A 20,625-nucleotide genomic window follows, 5' to 3' on the forward strand; every position below is an offset into this window, starting at 1 on the left:
CCTAAACTTATTTAAAACTAATAATTACCCCCTAAACGCTCGACGCTTAAGAGAGTGTGTTTGTTTCACTTTTGAGAGAGCGAGTAAACATAAAAAAGGGGAAAACTTAATTTTTTTTTCTTAAAATCCGCATTTTCTTAAAAAAATTTGAAAAATAAATCTAGTCTTCCACATTTAGTTTTAAAAAACGGGTTTTCCACATGTTAAGAAAATAATTAATTTTTTCAAAATTTTATAAAAATTCAGTTTTTTTTCACATTTTGGCAAGAAAAACATTTTTCCGGATTTTATTTGAAAAATAAAAGTGTCCTAAGAAAATGAAATCATGAAAATCAAGATTTTTTAAGACATTTTAAAAAAATAATCAAGTTTTCCATATTTTTAACAAATCCATTTTTCCATATTTAAAAAAAAAAATCATTTTTGCCTTTTTTTCTTTTTCAAAAACGGTTTTAAAAATCCTTTTTTTTTAAAAGAAAATTGCTTTTTTAATCCATGTTTTTACTTCTTTTTTAAAATGGGTTTAAAAAATCAAATTTTCAAATTAAAAAAAAAAAAGACGAGTTTTAAAACTCATTTTTTTTTTAATGAAAATTCAGCTTTTTTATTTTATTTTAAAAAAAATTGACACGTAAGCAAAAAATTTAAAAAAAAAAAGAAGAAAACAAATAAATACGCATGTGGCAAGGAGAGTGTATGTCACTCTCCCATATGAAGTATGGGCGTCAAGGCGTTTAGGCAGTAATTATTCCGTTTTAAATAAGTTTAGGGGGTAATAGGGCCTCGAGAAGGTAAGGTGTGTCGAAGAAAGTGCTAAAAGATAGTTCTGGAGTAACGGTGCCTTATCCCTTATATTTATATGTACTTAATAGCTTTATCGTTGAAAAATGTTTGTGAAGAGCATAAGATGGTAGAGACACTGGTTTATTTTCATAATATCAAGGTAACTCAATTGTCTTACTTATGTTGATTTCTTTTTAAGTCTAAGCTTTGTTTCAGTTTTAAAAATATACTGTCTTCCGTAAATTTTCAATCAAGTAAATTATGTTGTACTTGAGATTTCAAATGTAGCGTTACCAGATATATTTAGTTTTAGAACTCCACTTTATGTATTTATATACTAACTGAAGTATGGTACATTAAATATCTTCTTTTACTATAATGCGTGATGACTGTTAGAATATCTTCTTTTATACAATAACTAGTTTCACCAGGCCCGGGCTAAGCCCGAGCCCAACTCCAGATATAAAAAGTAATATTTTAATTAAAGAAATAAAATTTATGTTGGTAATAATTAAGCTTCAAATAAGTATATTTTCAATATATAAAAGCAAAACTTTCATTTCACTCCTTTAATATCTTAACTTTCATTTTGATGAAATTATTTACTTCAAATTAAATGCGGAGCCATAATTTGAAATATATGAGTTTTGAATCCTAATTTTTTAAGTTATTTAGTTCTAAATTAATAATTTGTATATAGTTAATGAACTTTTAAGACAAATACAGAATTTGGACCAAAGTGCTACCGAATCCGATCAAATTGGTCGTCGACACTCTAATTCTCGCCCCTACTTCAAACTCATTTTTGTTTAAAAAAAGATTAATTTTAGTTAACCAAACAAGAGATTTTAAAGATAACCCGATCTTTACCGATAATGTTTGTCTTTATTTTAACATTATATGGCATCGTTTAATAATTTTTAAAACTATCTCGAAAATCATTTTTGTACTAATCTTGATAAACACATATGAGCTCATTAAAGTATAAATATAAAGTAAAAGAAATGCTTACATGTAAAAATCTATAATAAGCAACAAATGAAAACGAAGAAAACGAAGAGCAACAAGAAGCAAGAATATCTAGCGAAGAAATGACTATTTTTTAGGTTAATAGATAAGATCAATAGAAGAAAGCAACAGGGAAAATAAAGTGCAGCGGATGGGGTTGTTCCTCCCTTAACCATGGGTTTTGGGGTCGAGCCTGGGAATAAAAAAAAAAATTGGTAGGGAGCGCTCCCCCGATTAGGCCCTATGCTACATGAATCTGGATTAGGCGAGCTCTAATGGGTATCGAATACCTGATAGAAAACAGGTAAATAAGGTAGAATGTTCGACAGCTTTTAAAAAGTAGATCATAAGAATAAAAAAATAAATTTGACTTTAAAAAATAAGTTTAGGACCTAAAAGTAATTAATTGAAAAGTTTAATATTTATTGGGAAAGTTTTGTGAGGACTACAAAAGTCCTTTTGTTCTCCCTTATATATAATAGTAAAATGCGTGATGACAGTTAGAATATCTTCGTTTACTGGAAAATTACATTAATCATGTTGGGTAGTACACCAGATGAAGTGTATATCTTGAATACACTACAAGAAAAAAGGCCTTCAGCGAAGGAAAATTCGATCGTTAAAAGCCCAAATCCGGTCGCTATTGTCACACCCCAACTTTTAATAGGGCATGATGGGCACCCGACCCTTACTTAGGGCCGAGCGAACCCGTTAGTTCTCGTTATACTCATAATCTTACTGGACTCTTAAATCATGAAATGAGTGCATAATGAAAGTTTTTCAAAAACATGCTTTTCGTCTTTCTCAAATCAAGTAAAATCTGTAATCATATGAAATTTGTAACATAATGCATAATGATACATCGGCTTGAGCCGCTTACAAGACCGACATGTTATATACGTAACTCGTCTCGCAAAGTCTCTAACATAAATCAAGATACCATAACATAGATACCGACTTCGGCAACACTCCGAAGGAAATGGAGCTCGCCAATCCAGCCGGCACATCTTCTACTAACATCCTCTACTCATCTGTAGACACCTGCGTGGCATGAAACGCAACTCCACAAGAAGGGACGTCAGTACGAATAATGTAATGAGTATGTAAGGCATGAATAACAACATAATATAGATATGGAAGGTAACATGGAATAAGAGAGATAACCTGTACATCTGGATGCCTCATAAGGCAGATGTCATGTATGCTCAACTTTTAAAAAAAAACTTTTCTTACATACATATATATAATATCATCATCATAACGTACCCGGCCTTTTCAGGACTCGGTGTGTAACGTACCCGGCCCTTTCGGGACTCGGTGTGTAACGTACCCGGCCCTTTCGGGACTCGGTGTGTAATACCAACTGATCAGTGGTTGCACAATAGGTGCCGTACCCGGCCGACTATAGCGCGGCTCGGTGTAGTAAAATACATACATATATATAAAGCATGCATGAGAGCCAAATAAAAGCTACGACTCTATCGGAGTGACGTAAGGTCGGTAACCTCCGATTTTCATTATGGAATTATCATCATCGCTATATCTCACCTTGAAGGAATAATTATTATAAGGTGAGATCAACAACAATAAATAAAAGCGAGAAAATCATGAAATAATCTCAATAATCTCATAATAGTATTAACATCATAAGCTTTGGAATTTCTAGAATTAAAATCATCACCATCATAATCATCATAGAAACATTCTCGTCTTTAACATCGTCATTCATATTGTAAAAACATGTCCGTTGTTGTTGTCATAAAAGCTTATAGAATCATAAATCTTTAACTCGGAAAATAGGGACATTTTGAAAAATATTTATGGATTATCAAGAAAGAAGTCATGCCTTTGAATCATGAACTCTATGAATCGTGAATTTCTAGCTTTTGAGAGTAATAATATTCTTGGAAAACATTTATGGATTCACATAAAGGGATCGTGGGACATTTGGAAAACACCTATTGGATTCATAAGAAAGGAATCATGCCTTCTTAAGAAAGGGACTAGCCTTAACATACCTTTGGAGCTTACTCTCCGACTTTCCAACTTGCTTCTCGCCGCACGATTTATTTAGGATCGTTCGTCATCTCATAATCTACATAGGCAACCATTCGTATTATCATTAGGTTCATTGTCACACTCTTATCTTAAGTCTCTAAATAAATTCCTTTTAAGGTAGCCAAATTCGGACGCATCTCCCCTATTTATATGCCTAGCCCGAATTCTCAATACCAACAATCAACAACCAATAACAACAACGAAACAACAACAACCTCATTACTACCAAAATATTCCATCAAATACTCACATGATATTTTCTCCAACTCCTCCACAAACGAATTCGCTACATAATTATTCCATAAACTTATCTCCGTAAATAAGCCTTAAAAGATACTAAAATAGAAAGATTCATACCTTACTTCCGCTAATACCGCAATATCTCCAATACTTGCCTTACTCCCAAGCCACAAATTCATCGCAACACAATATTATAATCGTAGCTATACGCCGACGGAACCTGAATCCGGAGATTTTTACTTAACTCACGTTCAAATTTAATAGAGGGAAGGTTGGAGAACTCTCTAGAATTTTTGGGATTTTTTCTTTTTTGAGTGGTTTTTTGGCTGAAAATGAGGGTTTAAACCCCTTTATATAGTTGCTCCAAAGTCAGCACTATAGCAGTACTGTTCATCCGCGGAAATTATTTCGAGTCCTAAAATTTTTATACACCGATCTTTTTATTTGCATACTTGGATATGTCCAAAATTCCATACAGTCTGCATAACTTATTCAACATCCCAAACCTAGCAAAACTTATTTTATTTTATTTTTCCCGATTCGTTTAACCTCCAACCTTCGCGACACTTACTTATCACTTGTTGAACATAACATAAACACTTATAACTTCAAACATAATCCTGTCCTTTGCTTATGTGACTAACCTATGATGCACCTTATCATATGAAAATACGGGATGTAACAGCTATATATCAATAACAACCGGAAAAAATTCGGTCATCACCGGTCACTAAAAGCCCTGTCGTTAAAAGTTAACGACCGGATTTGAGATCCGGTCTTTAAGATCCTTTAGCAACGGCAAAGATTCCAGTCGTTAATCTTGCTTTTAACAACAGGATTTTCCTTTCGCTAACATATCATCCTACGTTAAAATATTGAATGACAATAACTAATTTAGTTGTTATTAGTGGTTTTAACGACCGAAGTTCCTTTCGTTAGTTATCCATTACTTTCAACTACTGGACAACAAAATTTTCTTGAACAAATGGGAAATTCTATTAAATATAATTACAAAAATTTCAGAAAGGAATCATTACTTCATATGCTTCCACACATCCAAATATACCAAATAATAAAATAACTATATCAAATTTCACAGCCAATACAAATAACTAAAGCATTACATTGCCAAAAATGTATCCATCAAAATTGTATGACACTATTTTTATCAACTCCTAGAAAGAGAGGATAGAATTCCAGTATATGTACATAAGACATCTTTAGACCACCCCTAACAAAACTTAATCAACTTCTTGTACTTTAACTTGCTTTGCACTTTCTTCATGGATAGGTTGTTCAAACTTCATATTCATGATCTGTTTAAAGAACAAGTTCATGTCAGTCTGATAACAAAACTCTTACTAACAAATAACAAGTAACCAATCATATGGAACAAGTGAAATTACTAGCTTACAGATAAGATTAGTCGGTACAAGATATTAAAGTACAATAATAGTATAAAGTTTCTTGATCCAAATTGACTTATGATGAATAAATCTTACACAAGAAATGTAAACATCGTGCAAAAAAGGATGATTTTTTTAAACGATCCTACCAAAAGCAAAATAAAAAGGATGGCCATGAAAAAGATGTGGTTTTTAATGAACCTCGTATCCTTTATGTGAGCAAATGAAAAATAATAAGCAAAGCAAATTCATAGTAAATGATGGAGGTACTCACATTGTTAAGCTAATAAAAGAAGCATGTAAATAAAGATTCTTTTAACAATCATATTAAATAAACAACTAGAGAAAATAGCTTCAGTTTTCAATCACAGAATGTTGAATGAATGGGCTAACAATCAGGAGTTCTAGTACATGAAAAGAAAATATTACCAGAATAATAGTAACAGTTGTGTATAGGTCATTTCCTTCTCTCTTGAAGCGGACATGAGGAGCTGTGCGAATGCCGAACTATACAAAGATATAATAAAGACAGAATACAAGTCACAGGAAAATCATACATAATAATGAAGTCCATTTTGTGTAGCATGGGATAAAAGTCAAAACTTCAAGTCTCCAGGTCACCATCTATCTCAGGCTCACCATCTTCATAAAATACTACTTCCTCACAAAAGAAATATCTTATTGATTCCAAAAAAATGTTCAAAAGACTTACTGAAAGGAGAAAGACAATCAACAATCAAGAGTAGTTTATGATGTTCTGGCTTTGATGTAGTATGACATGACAACAGAAAAAACATTTTGAATAAACTAGTGCTACTCAACACTCCTCAAGACTTATGAAAATTAAGAAATAGTAACATCTATAATTCTGAAACCTCTTTACAATGAAAGAACATCTATCACCAACAAGTGTTGATGATTGCAAAGCCGTCAACCCAAAAAACTAGAAAGACCTTTGATAGTTAAATAAGTCGGAGATTAACATTAAAAAAGTATACAGGTCAATTCAAGCAAAATATTATCTGAAACAGTGAAATGTATGTCATAAACAAATAGCTCATCAGAGTAACTCTAAGAGAACAATATTTAAAGGCATTAGTCGTTCTTACATTTTGTTGCGCATAGTTCTGCACACAAGAAAGAAATGAATAATTGACCAATTTTTGATGTTTCCTACATTTCTGCTATATTTATCAAGTCCTTGCAGAGAAAGGTCTACTATATAATGCCATAAGGCCATTTAGGTCGACCTAAAGTCGTTGTATCAAATCAACGACAAATTCATTAGTCTTGAGTAGAAATTGCAGAAATGAAGTTTTATATTTATCAACATTAGGACGACCGTGAGGAGCATCTCAAATAAAACATCTTGCAATGGATAATATCAAGGTATTCATATCAAACCTTTTTTTTAATTCAATGGTCACCTAATCTAATTATGCTTACTAATTCGCTAGTCACGTAACAATTTATAGAACTTTTGCTGAAATTTGATGCCTATTGAAGCTACAATCTCCCTCGGATTCGTGAATCACGTAGAGATCAAATAGATGGAATAGTATGATGAAAACTAGTTAGTGTGGCCGTAACAAATTGACGAATATAAGCGGCATTTAGAAAGATGCGAAGAATCTAAAATCTAACAAAGGAATATAATAAGAGATATACGTGTAGGTGATGATACAACATTATGAACGGATCCCGACCTTTCCAAGTAAACCATATAATTCATTCAAAAAATCAGAGGGTGCAGAATTTAGATCTAAAATTCAGGCTTCAGATAGTTATCTCACGGGATTATATAGAAAGTAAAGATCTTTCATTTTTCTTTTGATACAAAATAATGAATCTGAACAAAGAAAATATTTTTCGTTGATTTAAGAAATCCCCAAGTTTGAGGTAAAAATCAAGGAACAATAATCCATCGTTGTAGGGAAACACTGAAAGAATTGAGCCATTCACTTCAGAGGCAGACAAAGCAAGATAGATAGAAAGTTTAGAAGTTCAAACATCTAAAAGTGTTCCCTTTTCCTATGTTACTAACAATTTCATTTATTTATTCCTTGTAGGTACTATAAATAGCTGATGGAGTAAAAAACAAATACACATTTTATATTTAGCCCAATTATGACATTGAAAAATGCTAATTCTATTTAACTTTAACTTGTCCACATAGACAAAAATATAGGAGGAAAAATAACCTATAGCATGTAAGTTTTTCATAAGTCTTGACTACTAAACAAAAGATCTCCAAAACAAATTGTACAAAAAAAAATTAAACAAAGCATAAGAAACCATCAAACAATTTGTTCCAACAAATTGCTGGAAACACAATAATTTGGTGATACAAAAACTCAAACACGGTGCTTTTTTTTTTCCTGAGTCGAGGATTTATCGGAAACAACCTCCCTAACTTCTGAAGGCAGGGGCTTGTTTCGTACACTCTACACTTCCTGCACCACTTGTAGATTTCACCCAGGTATGTTGTTGTTGTTGATATAAAACCTCGAACCCGCCAAGCAGATACTTAAAACTCAATAGATATATTTTATATGGTAGCACCCAACACTATGCAAATTACTATAAAACTTCCACCTTCAGCACCACTGTACAACTTTCAGGCAAAGAGATTTCTTCGCCTAACTTTTTAGAAACTAATTGGAAAATAAATGGATTTTGTAAACCAAGTTATTAATAGCTAATTTGCGTATTAGGAAAACAAAGATATCCCAAATTTGATATTTATAAAATTCTGAAAGTGTTATTTAACAATGATAAAAGAAAATAAAAGAAGGGATGACATTTTCAAGGATAAATACCAAAGGCAAATTAATAGAAACTCTAGTAAGATTCGTATCACTTAAAAATTACAATACTCATTGTTTGATTTTATAATTCTTATCCTAATTAAGCTTATTAATTAGTGTCACATTAAAATTTGCACACAAGCTTTGTTTTTGAAGCAGTTGAAACTCTTTCAGTTTCTTTGGTTGCTCGTACTTTTAGATTTGAGAAGCAAATATTTTCGCTGCATTTTTTTGGTTGTGATGGAGAATGAGTAGGGCATTAGTCTGAGTCTTCTTCAACAAAGCAAATCCAACATCCATTTAGTTACAAGTGCAATCACAACCCTACTAATTTGACCAAAATTAACATGTAATAAGATAATATTTTAACCTTACCTTGATCAGAATGAACTCTAAGATGAAAAATTGATGCCGACGGGGGTGACGATCAGTTATTTCTTCTACCAGAAATTTACTCTTGATAGCAATTGCAAGTTCTGGATGAGAGCAGACGGTAGTTTCTAGGGAAGAAGTGTTGTTTGAAAGAAGGGTAATGGTTTCTTTTTTAGAGGAGGTAGTGGGGGTTGGGGGAAAAGAGGGAAAAGGTACCGCCAATTAATTTATTAAACGACGGGATTTGTATTTTTTTAATGACCAAATATTATCCCCTCGTTATTTTTGGAGCTAAACATTAGCTTTAACCACAGGAAAAAATATTTGTCGTTAGAAATACATTTGTAACAACCGGATTCATGTCCCTTCATTAAGAGGTGGTCATTAAAGATTAAGTTTCTTGTAGTGATAAACAAATACTCAAGTCAATTATCAAGGTCCTCTGGATACAGTGCTTTGATGATGAAGTTGAGGTCATACATCAATAAGAGCAATAGGACCCCATGAGACTTGAGAATTCTCATTGATACTAATAGAGGTTGGGGTGCTCATCGTGAAGATGCACTCACATAAATATCTTATTAAGGCGTGCAAGTTGCAGAAATATAGTGTGGCTGATGATATTCTAACTGAAGCCTGAAGGAGAACTTTGACTAAAGGCCTGAAACGCCTACAATTTGTCCTTAAACAGAGGAGGTAAATTGAGTGCATAACATTTAGGATCTGGGAAATCAGTTTAACATGTAATGAACATATGAAAAACAAATGCAGTTGCTGGTGGTGCATACCAATATTTCTCTTGCTATCCCTTATAACTTTGGGGGAAAATAAAATTATATCTCTTTAGTTCCTTTTTGAAAACAGTCCTACACCTGTTTTATGTATAAGTTATCGGATAACTCTTAACCACAGCTTGCGAATCCATAAAATAAAGTATGCAATATGTTCTTGGGACATCAGTCTTAAGCATGGAAGGATGAATATGAAGATAGCATTTGTAAATAGCTTCAGTGATCCCAAACCTATTTTAGAAGGATAATTTTATGTTACCAGTATACTTCCCAAAGAACAAATAAAAATTTAATGTGATCTGTTTATTGTATTGTTTTCAGCAACAATAATGTCCTGATAGTTTTTCCAAGATCCAGTTAGTTATCCCCTATCGGAATGTTGAACAAATTCTATAAATGATTCTGCCTCAAACATGATAAGTGAATGTTGTGGACAGAGTTAATGCCAAGAGAGGCAAATCTATACAACAGTTACTACCTTTTGGTAAGTGTGTGATAAAAAAAACTACCCCAGTTTCTTTCCCATGTACTGCATTCTAACACATTATGATAGTGGTTTCTACTGAATCTTATATCAAATGAGCTGAACTATATACACTATATATAAGCATGCTTACAGTCACGAAGTTATGATAGTGGACAGTAGTTATGGATAGAAACCAAGAATAATATTGCAATGAGTCACCTTCTCTTTCACCTCTATTATTTATGTAATAATGCAAGATGTTGATGATGATTAATTACCCTGAAGCCCGTCGTCCATATTGTGCAGGTTTTATAGCAGGGAACCTGTCTAATATTTTTGAAACGAATCTCATCTCAATGATCAATCTTAGGCTGGTCCTTTGGATGACACTGAACACACTGCTAGAAGTAGTTGGATTTGTCAGGTTATACACACACACCATGTGCATTCTTCCTTTTTCTTGTTCACATTTGCATCGATCATAATTTCGTGTTGTTCTTGACCAGTTCTTTTGATGTTATTCCTTGAATTTTGTGTTTATAAATAACTTCAAGTTAAAAAATATGCAGCATGGAGTGACAGCGTAAAGATTGTACTTTGATATGTTGTAGCAGGTTATAACCTATCTTTCCAGGTTACTATTCTACCTATTCTGGACGGTTACCTATAGTTGTCGTTTGATTTTAAATTAACAGTGTATAGAAGTTAAACTCTAAACAATTGGAATGAGTAAGTGGACTATTATTTTGTAATGAATGTTGTTTTTTTTGGGGTAAAACATGTTGTTTTCTTATTTACATTCTATTTGTGGTGCAGGAAATACATTACAAGTTTATTACATGTTTTAGAGAATCCAGCTTTGGTGGGTAAGAAAATAGCGGGGGCAAAGTACCTTGAATCTGCGGATCTATATCGTTATACAAGCACTGTTGGAATAGATGTCAGTTTTTTCATGTTTTACATAAGTTTTCCCATTTTCCCCAGCACATCACTCAATTGTTTTATACTACCTTACATTCAAAATTAACGTGTGATGATGAAGGAGAGGAATAAACAGGAAGTTAAACTACAATATAATTTTGTATATATTGCTATAATACATGATAGATAGTATTTATACACAACTTCCTTACTAAAATACTATAGTCAGACCACAAAACTACATTGTTGGGCCGTGCATCACACGGGCTTGTCTTGCTAGTATTTTAGGTCACTCGTAACACTTTTGTAACCCAAAAAAAAAAAAAATTGGAACCAAACTAACCCATTAAAAAAAAAAAAAGTATTTCTAGGGTCCAAAGTGTACATTTACATTTTGCCCTTTAATACGTAATCAGGTATGAAACCCGTCCCTAACCCCTCCCCCCCCCCCCCCCCAAAAAAAAACCTTTATTCTTTGGAAATCAAACTCAAAATTAAAAAAAAGATTAGTCACGTTTCAAAACACCGAATATAAATATTTTATAAACTTAATAATTTTTTTAGTGTACAATAATATCGGCTCATTACATCAAGTATACATATACATTTGGATCACCGTTTTAGGGGTTGTAAAGCGTACGTTTGAAACTTGTTATATTCAAAGTTTAAGTGCCATATTTTATAGAATTTTGATTAATCTCTTTTGTTTTACTCCCAAAGCAATGAAAGTACTTTTTGGTTCAAGACGAGGTTCATAATAAAAAAAAAATATTGTTACGCCTCGGCAATTGCGGCGTTTCGCGAATAGACTAAAAGTTAAGGCTCGAGACCTTCACGACCACAAGAGGGTTTTCTTAATGCATATACGCTAAGACTTTTTGAGTCATAGGATTTGGTGAGACTAGATTCGTCAAAAGAAGTGGAATACGTTATGTTTGGGAAGGATTTTATATAGTTGAATTAATATTTTTTTTAGTGTACGATAATAGAAGGTTCCATAAGGATTCGAGATCATGAGAACGAAAGAAATACGGGGATTATACATATATGGATCGTATATTTTACACGGCCCGTAATCTGCCGTAGAACCCTTCCGATTGAAGGTGGTAATTTGGAGGAAACATACGGTCCAATGTACGGACCCGTATATTTACGGTCCGTATTATAGTGTCCGAACTTAAATTTTATATATGCACGGTTTTACCTTCTTTTTCTCATTTCTTTAATCTTCCAAAACCTCTAGAATCTCTCTCCCTAACACATCAATACATATTCAAGAAGGGGAAACAAAGATTAAACATCAAAGATTTTTGGTTGAAGGCTTCCTAAAGATTGATGGAAGTTGAAAATCTCTTTGGTATTCAAGAGGAGTTTTTCTAAATGGAGCATCCCTCATCCAAAGACCATCCTTACGTAAACAAAGGTGAGTTTTACGATTATTTCGTGGTAATAATTACAATAGACTATGTAAATGATAAAAAATCATAGTTTCTAGTGAGTTGGAAATTGAATAATGTTTAACTTCGGGAATTCCGTATTATGATATTATGGATGTTTTTGTATTGTTTTGGGAGCCGTTTTGCGAGGGAAAGTCATCGAAACAAAACGAAATGCCGCCTAATTTTCGTTAGCCTTATCACCTTAGTTTAGGCTTAAGCATATCTTCAACAATCTTGCATAATCCCTTTGTATGTAAAATCATAAGTTTTTTGCTAGGAGATACAAAGGTATAAGGCTATCTCTGATAGCATGACCTTCTATTTTGATTCCATATTGACATTCATCATATTTATACTCCTAGAAATGCCAAAAGTCTATAGTTCAAGAATCGTACGAAGGCTTCAAAGATCTTTAAACCTAAAGTCTAAATGATTTTATTAATTGCTATAAAGCATATTTCACTATAAACACAAATAAATTAGTCCGACTATATAAAGGATGCGGATTACATTATACGATGACGCCATAAACTCGGAGGGTTACGACCTTACGTCACCCCGAGAAAACATAATTCGTATAGAATGTATATATAAATGTATATAATAAACAAAATACATATAAATATTATGAACAACAACATGGAGACGTTCCACGGCAACATACGATATATGAATCTTCCACAATGATACGATAACTAGTATTTTCTTTAAGAAGCTCATTATTCTCATCTTTATTTTATCTTCTTGCTCTCTATGAGCATGCCTTACATACTTTCGTTCGTACTAACATCTCTTTTCCTTTTTTTTATGCCCAGAGTGAATCGATGAGCAACATCTCCAAAGCGAGGTGTTGTCTCTAATATATTATTTTGTGTATTTTCTTGACGGGGGTCCTATCCCATCTTCATGACAAGCTTAGAGGCTCGTAATCCGGAGGTTATGTGACTCTTGATGTATATTTTACATATTACCGAGGGCTTATATTTGTGGATATGTGTATTTCTATGGACATACGTGTAAGTTAAGACGATAGTAGTATGATGTGTGGTGCTCGGTATCTCCGGTATCCAAAGGCGGGTCGTGACAAATATTTCATTCCATTGGAAATACATCATTAAATTACAATAGAATTAAAAAAAATCAAGTTCTAGATACTCTTCACCATTTTGCCCCCATGGGAGTTTTGCCCACATGAACGCTATATGCCCAAATTGCTTACATGTCGAGCACTTGCGAGAGTAAGTCTTTTCGCTAACATCCATTTGATTGTGATAACGGGTTAGCTTGTTTTTTCCCAATTTACGGATATGGTTCTTGCTAAAGTCTATTATTAATTGACAATTACATTAGTACATAAATCGGATTACATTATAGGGGAAAATATATAGTAAAAAACATAATCCATAGAAATATTAAAAAAACAAAATACATATAAATAATGAACAACAACAAGATAGCACAAATAATCTTTCACAATTTAAGTTTTTCTTTCAAAGCTATTTTCTCGTGTTAAGCCTCTCTAAGTTTAGCTTTCAGTAAATTTCATTTTTTTTCGGAATCGGTGAGCAACATCTCCAAAGCTTCAATGACCTCCACAAGCTTAAATTCCGAGTCCAACTTAGGATTATCTTGGGTCATGTGATGTTTTTAAACTTCGTTTACCGTTTTATCCACATTAATGCTATCTTCCCGCCGAAAGTATTTGCAACCGCCCATATCCTATAAACATTACAAGAAAATCAGTTTTTTAAAGTAAAAATATATGGATAACATGAAAAAAAACACTAAAAAATGTAAAAAACTTACTTCGGGAACTTTTAAAACTTTGAGATTACATGTTTTTAGTTTGAAAGTGCAAAATCGGGTTGTGTGTTGAAAGTAAAAAGTGTGAAATGGAGGAAATGAAAGAGAGGAGAATGCATGTGGTGGGTCGGGGGTTTTAGGGAAGGGTTTCACGCACGATTAAATGTGAGGAAAGGGCCAAAATATAAATGTACACTTTGGCCCTTTCACGCTTAATTATGCGTGGCCTAGTTTGGTTCTTTTTTTTTTTTAATGGGTTAGTTTGGTTCCAATTTTTTTTTTTTTTTTGGGTTACAAATGTGTCGGGCTCAGTATTTCTATATATAATAAGTGCCAAGGAGGGACGAACATAGCAGTCCCTCCTTCTACCCACTGCTTTTCAAATTGTATCCACAGTGAATATTTATACCAAAAGCTATATAACTTGCACATTTTATTCAATTATTTTTATATTCCACGTAAACATATGTCATAATACTTAATATTTATTCCCTTCTCATGTATAAACATATGCACTTCAAATTTAATTCTCCGACATATTTATTTCCTCCGTGCACTTTTACTTGTTCACTTTTGACTTTTCATGTTCTAACTGAATATTTATTCTCTTCTCATGTATAGACATATGCGAGCTCTCAATTTTAATTCTCCTACACAAATTTATTTCCTCCAATGCACTTTTACTTGTTCACTTTTGACTTTTACATTCTTATAGAAAAAAAGTACCAAAAGCTATATAACTTGTACACTTTATTCAATTATTTTTATATCCCACGTAGACATATGTCATAATACTTAATATTTATTCCCTTCTCATGTATAGACGTATGCACTTCAAATTTAATTCTCCGATATATTTATTTCCTCCGTGCACTTTTACTTGTTCACTTTTAACTTTTCATGTTCTAGCTGAATATTTATTCTCTTCTCATGTATAGACATATGCAGTTCAATTTTAATTCTCCTACACAAATTTATTTCCTCCATGCACTTTTACTTGTTCACTTTTGACTTTTTACATTCTTAACATATTTATTTCCTCCGTGCACTTTTACTTGTTCACTTTTAACTTTTCATGTTCTAGCTGAATATTTATTCTCTTCTCATGTATAGACATATGCAGTTCAATTTTAATTCTCCTACACAAATTTATTTCCTCCATGTACTTTTACTTGTTCATTTTTGGCTTTTTACATTTCTATCTATATTATTTTTCTATATATAATAAGCGGCTTGGGAGGGACGAACACTGCTCTCCAAGCTTGTACCAACAGCTTTACGAATTATACCCACATTAAATTCTTGTACCATGAGCTATATAATTTGTACACTTTATCCAACTATTTTTATATCTCATGTAGACATGTGTCATAGTACTTAATATTTATTCTTTTCTCATGTATAGACGTATGCACTTTAAATTTAATTCTTCGACATATTTATTTCCTCCGTGTACTTTTACTTGTTCACTTTTGACTTTTCGTGTTCTAGCTGAATATTTATTCTCTTCTCATTTATAGACATATGCAGTTTAATTTTAATTCTCCTATACAAATTTATTTCCTCCATGCACTTTAATTTGTTCAATTTTGACTTTTCACATTCTTTAAGAATTAATAAATCCCACGTGGATATATGTCATAGTACTGAATATTTATTTCTTCTCATATATACACGTGTGCACTTCTATTTTAATTCTCCGACACATATTTATTTCTTCCGTGCACTTTTACTTGTTCATTTTGACTTTTCACGTCATTTAAGAATTAATAAATGAAGTACTTCTTAGTCCATATTACTTGGCACGTTACTATATTTGACTTTTCACGTTCTTTAAGAATTAATAAAAATGAAGTACTCCCTTCGTCCATATTAACGTAGACATGTGTCATAGTACTTAATATTTAATAAGCGGCTTGGGGGGGACGAACACGGCTCATAAGTGGCTTGGGGGTACGAACACAGCTGCCCAAACTTGTACCAAAAGCTTAACAAATTATACACGCAATGAATGCTTGTACCATAAGCTATATAACTTGTACACTTTACCCAACTATTTTTTAATCCCACGTGGACATTTCTAATATGTCATAGTACTTAATATTTATTCCATAGACGTATGCATTTCAATTTTAATTCTTCGACACATTTATTTCCTCCGTGCACTTTTACTTGTTCACTCTTGACTTTTCGCGTTCTTGAAAAATATAATATGTGTGTGTCCAAATTACTTGTTCATTTATAAAACCAAAATAAAATTAATCCTTTCTAATCAATATTCTTGAAAATAGTCTATTGGAAGAGACTATGACAAATGTCTAAGTGGATAAAAAAGTAGTTGGTTAAAGTGTGCAATTTATATAACTTTTGATACAAATTTGCATTGCTATTGTTGTCCTCTTTTCACGTTTAAAGTATTAAGAAAGAAGGAAAACTCTTTGTCAATACTTTACTTATCTTACTCTCTTTGCATTCTACGATTATTGTTTCTTTACATTTATAAAATGTATTAGTTTATATTTTCATTTTAATTAAAATTTTGGTGATTTACGATATAACATATCGCATTTCTAATATGTCATAATACTTAATATTTAATTATCTTTAATTTTAATTATCTGACACATTTATTTCCTCATATTTTTTAATTAATTTAATAAAAATATTTTATTAGTTTTGCTTTTGAAAAAACTAATATATACAACAATGATTCTTATGTTTGGATCTGAACAGTTAATTGGTTGAGATGAATATCAACTTGTCAGTATACATATAAGATATTAAACAATTTAAAAGAAAAAATCTAAAATCAAAATATTAATTTTTCCTCACCTTCTTACTAATTTTTTTTTCACATTAATGAACAACTTTCATTGTCATGATTATGACAAATTTTTAAAAATTATTTACAAAATACAAACCTTAAAAACAGGCTCTCTCATCGCTCTCAGCGCAGGTTAAGCTAACCTATGCCGACCGTGGATATGGCGGGGAGAGAGGCCACGGCTGACCTCGAAAGGAGACAATAGCAATCATCAGAAGTTCAGTAAGTGCTAAGGTGACCGGAGGAGTCACTGATAAGGAGTCAACACAAACCCCAGCTCCGCAATCGAAAAAATGTACAGAGCATATTGGGACATCCACTGATGCGATTCATCCGCTGAGACAACCTAGCGTGAGTCTAGGACCACAACTGAGCCCTGTAGCTCCAAAAGCGATAACAACTCCACCGCCTACCGCTCCGATAGGGGAAGGTGCTACTGGTGTGGATATTGCGATGGATCCAACCGCAACAACTACGGAGGCTCCTTGGACTAGTCTATTTGCATGCAATAGAGTAGCTAGTAATGGGGTTTGCCTTAGTTACATTCCCCCAGAGATAATTGATGGTAACCCAGTGGGGAAATTGGAGAAATCTGAAGAGGACAAAGAGGAGGGAAAATGGAAAAAAGTCCTAATTATGTATGTCATAGGCGAACCACCGGGATATAACTTCATGAAGAGGTATATTGGGCAGATGTGGTCAAATGTTGCTGCACCGGATCTGTTCTACCATGATAATGGGTACTATGTGGCTAGATTCCAAACCCTAGAGGATATGCAAGAAATTCTCTATTCTGGCCCATACAGTATCAACACGCGACCATTGATTTTGAAAGAATGGACTGCCCAATTTGATTTTAGCAAGGAATTCTTAGTAGAAATACCTCTATGGGTGTGATTTCCTAAACTGCCTATGAAATGTTGGAGCACAGAGTCATTGAGTTGCATTGCAAGTCTAATTGGAATTCCGGGGTTTGCGGATGAGTGCACTGCAAAACAAACGCGAATTTCATATGCACGTATGCTGATTGATGTTAATGTCTCTAAGCCCCTCCCATATGAGGTCAAAGTTATGCATTCAGATGGTAATATTTTCATACAAAAGGTGGAATATGACTGGAAGCCTGATTACTATGGTTCTTTCTTGAAGGTAGGACATGATTGTGCTAAGTCAACTAGAAATAAAACTAAGCCTCAACCCCAGCCAATGCCTAAAGTTAAACCGGTACCACCAGTGCAGAAGAAAATACCACAAAGAATGGTTGAGACTTGGCAAGCCAAACCTGACCAACCTGGAAAAGGTGATGAACATGTTGCAAGTGAAGGTCAGCATAACAATAAACAAATTCAGGAGATAGACAAACCAAGGAGTAATGGGGAAGAACAGGGGATACAAGGTGCAACATCAGTGACTACAACACTACTTTCGCCTAGTAATACTCCACTGAATGATGCTGAGAAATGTGTGCCCAAAGGCAAAGCAGCTGCTTCTACACCTATAATGCCAACCCCTGTTGAAGCAAAGAGATACGTTCAATCATTGAATAAAAGTAGTGGACCAGAAAACTTGCAATCATGTGCTGTGAGTGCAAGAATCTTGCCTTCAGATTCAGGTGGAGGCTTCACCATCCAATGAGTTTGCTAGCATGGAACATCAGGGGCATTAATAAGAGGTATAAGCAGAGAGAGGTAAGTACCTATATAAAAGAAAGGCATATCAAATTAGTAGGCTTAGTAGAAACCAGAGTTAAAGAGATAATGCTATAAAGGTGACAAGTAAAATAGCTCCTGGTTGGCAGTGTATTCATAATTATGGTAATGCTAGTAATGGGAGAGTGTGGATAATGTGGGATGGTACTGTGTTCAAGGTGGATATGTTGGCTCAGGATGCTCAATATATCCATTGTCAGGTCAAAAGCATGGACCTTAAATTAGAGTTCACTATGACGGTGATATATGGCTTCAATACCACAGAACAGAGGAGAACTATGGGAGCAATTGCAAGTCCTAGATCAACATACCACTAATGCTTGGCTACTGTAGGGTGATTATAATCTTTGTGCTAAACACTCAAGATAGAAGGAATGGCTCACCAGTAACGATGGGTGAAATGAAGGATTTTGCAGAATGTGTGCAGGACCTAATGCTGACTGAATTGAATTGGAGAGGAGACTACTACACATGGTCCAACAAACAACAAGGGGAAGATAGAGTATTTAGCAGACTTGACAGACCTTTAGGGAATGATGAATGGATGACGCAATTTGGCCACTGGTTCTAGACTACCAAGTACCTTTCATTTCGGATCATTCACCTATGGTCCCGCAAATAAGGAACAATGAAGTAAGAGTTAGAACACCATTTAGGTTCTTTAATGTATGGGCACAACATGAACAATTCCTTTCTTTAATACAAGCTAGCTGGAGGGGGAAAATGAGTAAGCACAAAATGGCAAATGTGTGGTTGAAGTTGAAGAACCTAAGACATATATTGAGGCAACCGAATAATACTGAATTCAAAGGGGTATCAGGAAGAATTTTGCAAATTAAAACTGAGCTCATGGATGTTCAAAAAGCACTGGTTACCAATCAATCGGATGCACTTGTTACGGCTGAGAAGCAACTGGTACAACAACTTGAGAAAAGGTCGCTTATTAAGGAAAATATTTTCCAGTAGAAGGCAAGAGCAATGTGGATAAAACTTGGTGATTCTAATACAAAATACTTCACCGCTATGATGAAAGACAGGCAACAAAAGAAGCAGATCAATGTCCTAACATCTGTCAATGGGAGTAAGCTTGTGGATCCAGAGGCCATAAAAAAGGAAGTAATCAGCTTCTATCAATCACTTATGGGATCTGCTGAGGCCAATCTAAGTGCAGTAAACAAAATTACTATGAAGAATGGCCCTGAATTATCTTATAGTCAACAATTGGAGTTGTGTGCAGAGATGAGTGAGGCTGAAATATATGATGGTTTGTGCTCCATAGCAGATGACAAGGCCCTAGGCGTAGACAGGTATAATTCACTATTTTTCAAAAAGACTTGGGTAAAACAGGAAGTATGTGAAGTTGTCCAAGATTTTTTTACTACGAGAAAGATGAATAGGGCAATAAATTGTACAGCTGTTACATTACTACCTAAAGTACCAAATCCATCAATTATTAGAGAATACAGGCCAATAGCATGTTGTACAGTGTTATACAAGCTTATCATAAAGGTGTTGGCTGGTAGGATCCAAAAAGTGATAAGTTCTGTGGTTTCTGAGACTCAAGCAGGGTTCGTACCAGGGAGGAAAATATCAGATAATGTTATCCTTGCCCATGAACTTGTTAAAGCCTATAGTAGGAAACAAAAATCCCCCAGATGCATGATAAAAGTTGACATCCAAAAAGCCTATGATACAGTTGACTGGTGCTATCTAGAGCAGATGCTTGAGGGTCTGGGATTTCCACTCAAATTCAGTAAATGGGTGATGGCCTGTGTTACAACAGTTAACTACTTAATTTTGGTGAATGGGGAATATACTACTCCATTCAATGCAGCAAGAGGGCTTAGGCAAGGGGACCCTATATCTCCCTTCCTATTTGCAATATCAATGGAGTATAACAGTAGGCAGTTAAGGGAACTAAAAAATGACAATAGGTTTAAGTTTCATCCCAAGTGCAAAAAACTGAATATCACACATCTAAGCTTCGCAGATGATTTG

At 33.8% G+C, this 20,625-nt stretch overlaps 1 long non-coding RNA gene across 3 annotated transcripts; it reads right to left on the reverse strand.

Annotated features, from left to right (window-relative positions):
* Positions 1-5,106: 5,106 nt before the first annotated feature.
* On the reverse strand, positions 5,107-8,970 carry LOC132042722 (uncharacterized). Of its 3 annotated transcripts, XR_009411556.1 has the most exons (4): positions 8,914-8,970; positions 8,678-8,841; positions 5,925-6,172; positions 5,107-5,405 (listed from the first exon to the last, which is right to left on the reverse strand). It is a non-coding gene; the product is annotated as an uncharacterized LOC132042722 (long non-coding RNA). The 3 variants fall into 3 exon arrangements; XR_009411555.1 differs by lacking the exon at positions 8,914-8,970 and having other exon boundaries at positions 5,925-6,149; positions 8,678-8,869; XR_009411554.1 differs by lacking the exon at positions 8,914-8,970 and having other exon boundaries at positions 8,678-8,869.
* Between the last annotated feature and the right edge of the window lie 11,655 nt (positions 8,971-20,625).

The sequence above is a fragment of the Lycium ferocissimum genome, unplaced genomic scaffold (assembly GCF_029784015.1).
Source record: "Lycium ferocissimum isolate CSIRO_LF1 unplaced genomic scaffold, AGI_CSIRO_Lferr_CH_V1 ctg17422, whole genome shotgun sequence".
NCBI lineage: Eukaryota > Viridiplantae > Streptophyta > Magnoliopsida > Solanales > Solanaceae > Lycium > Lycium ferocissimum.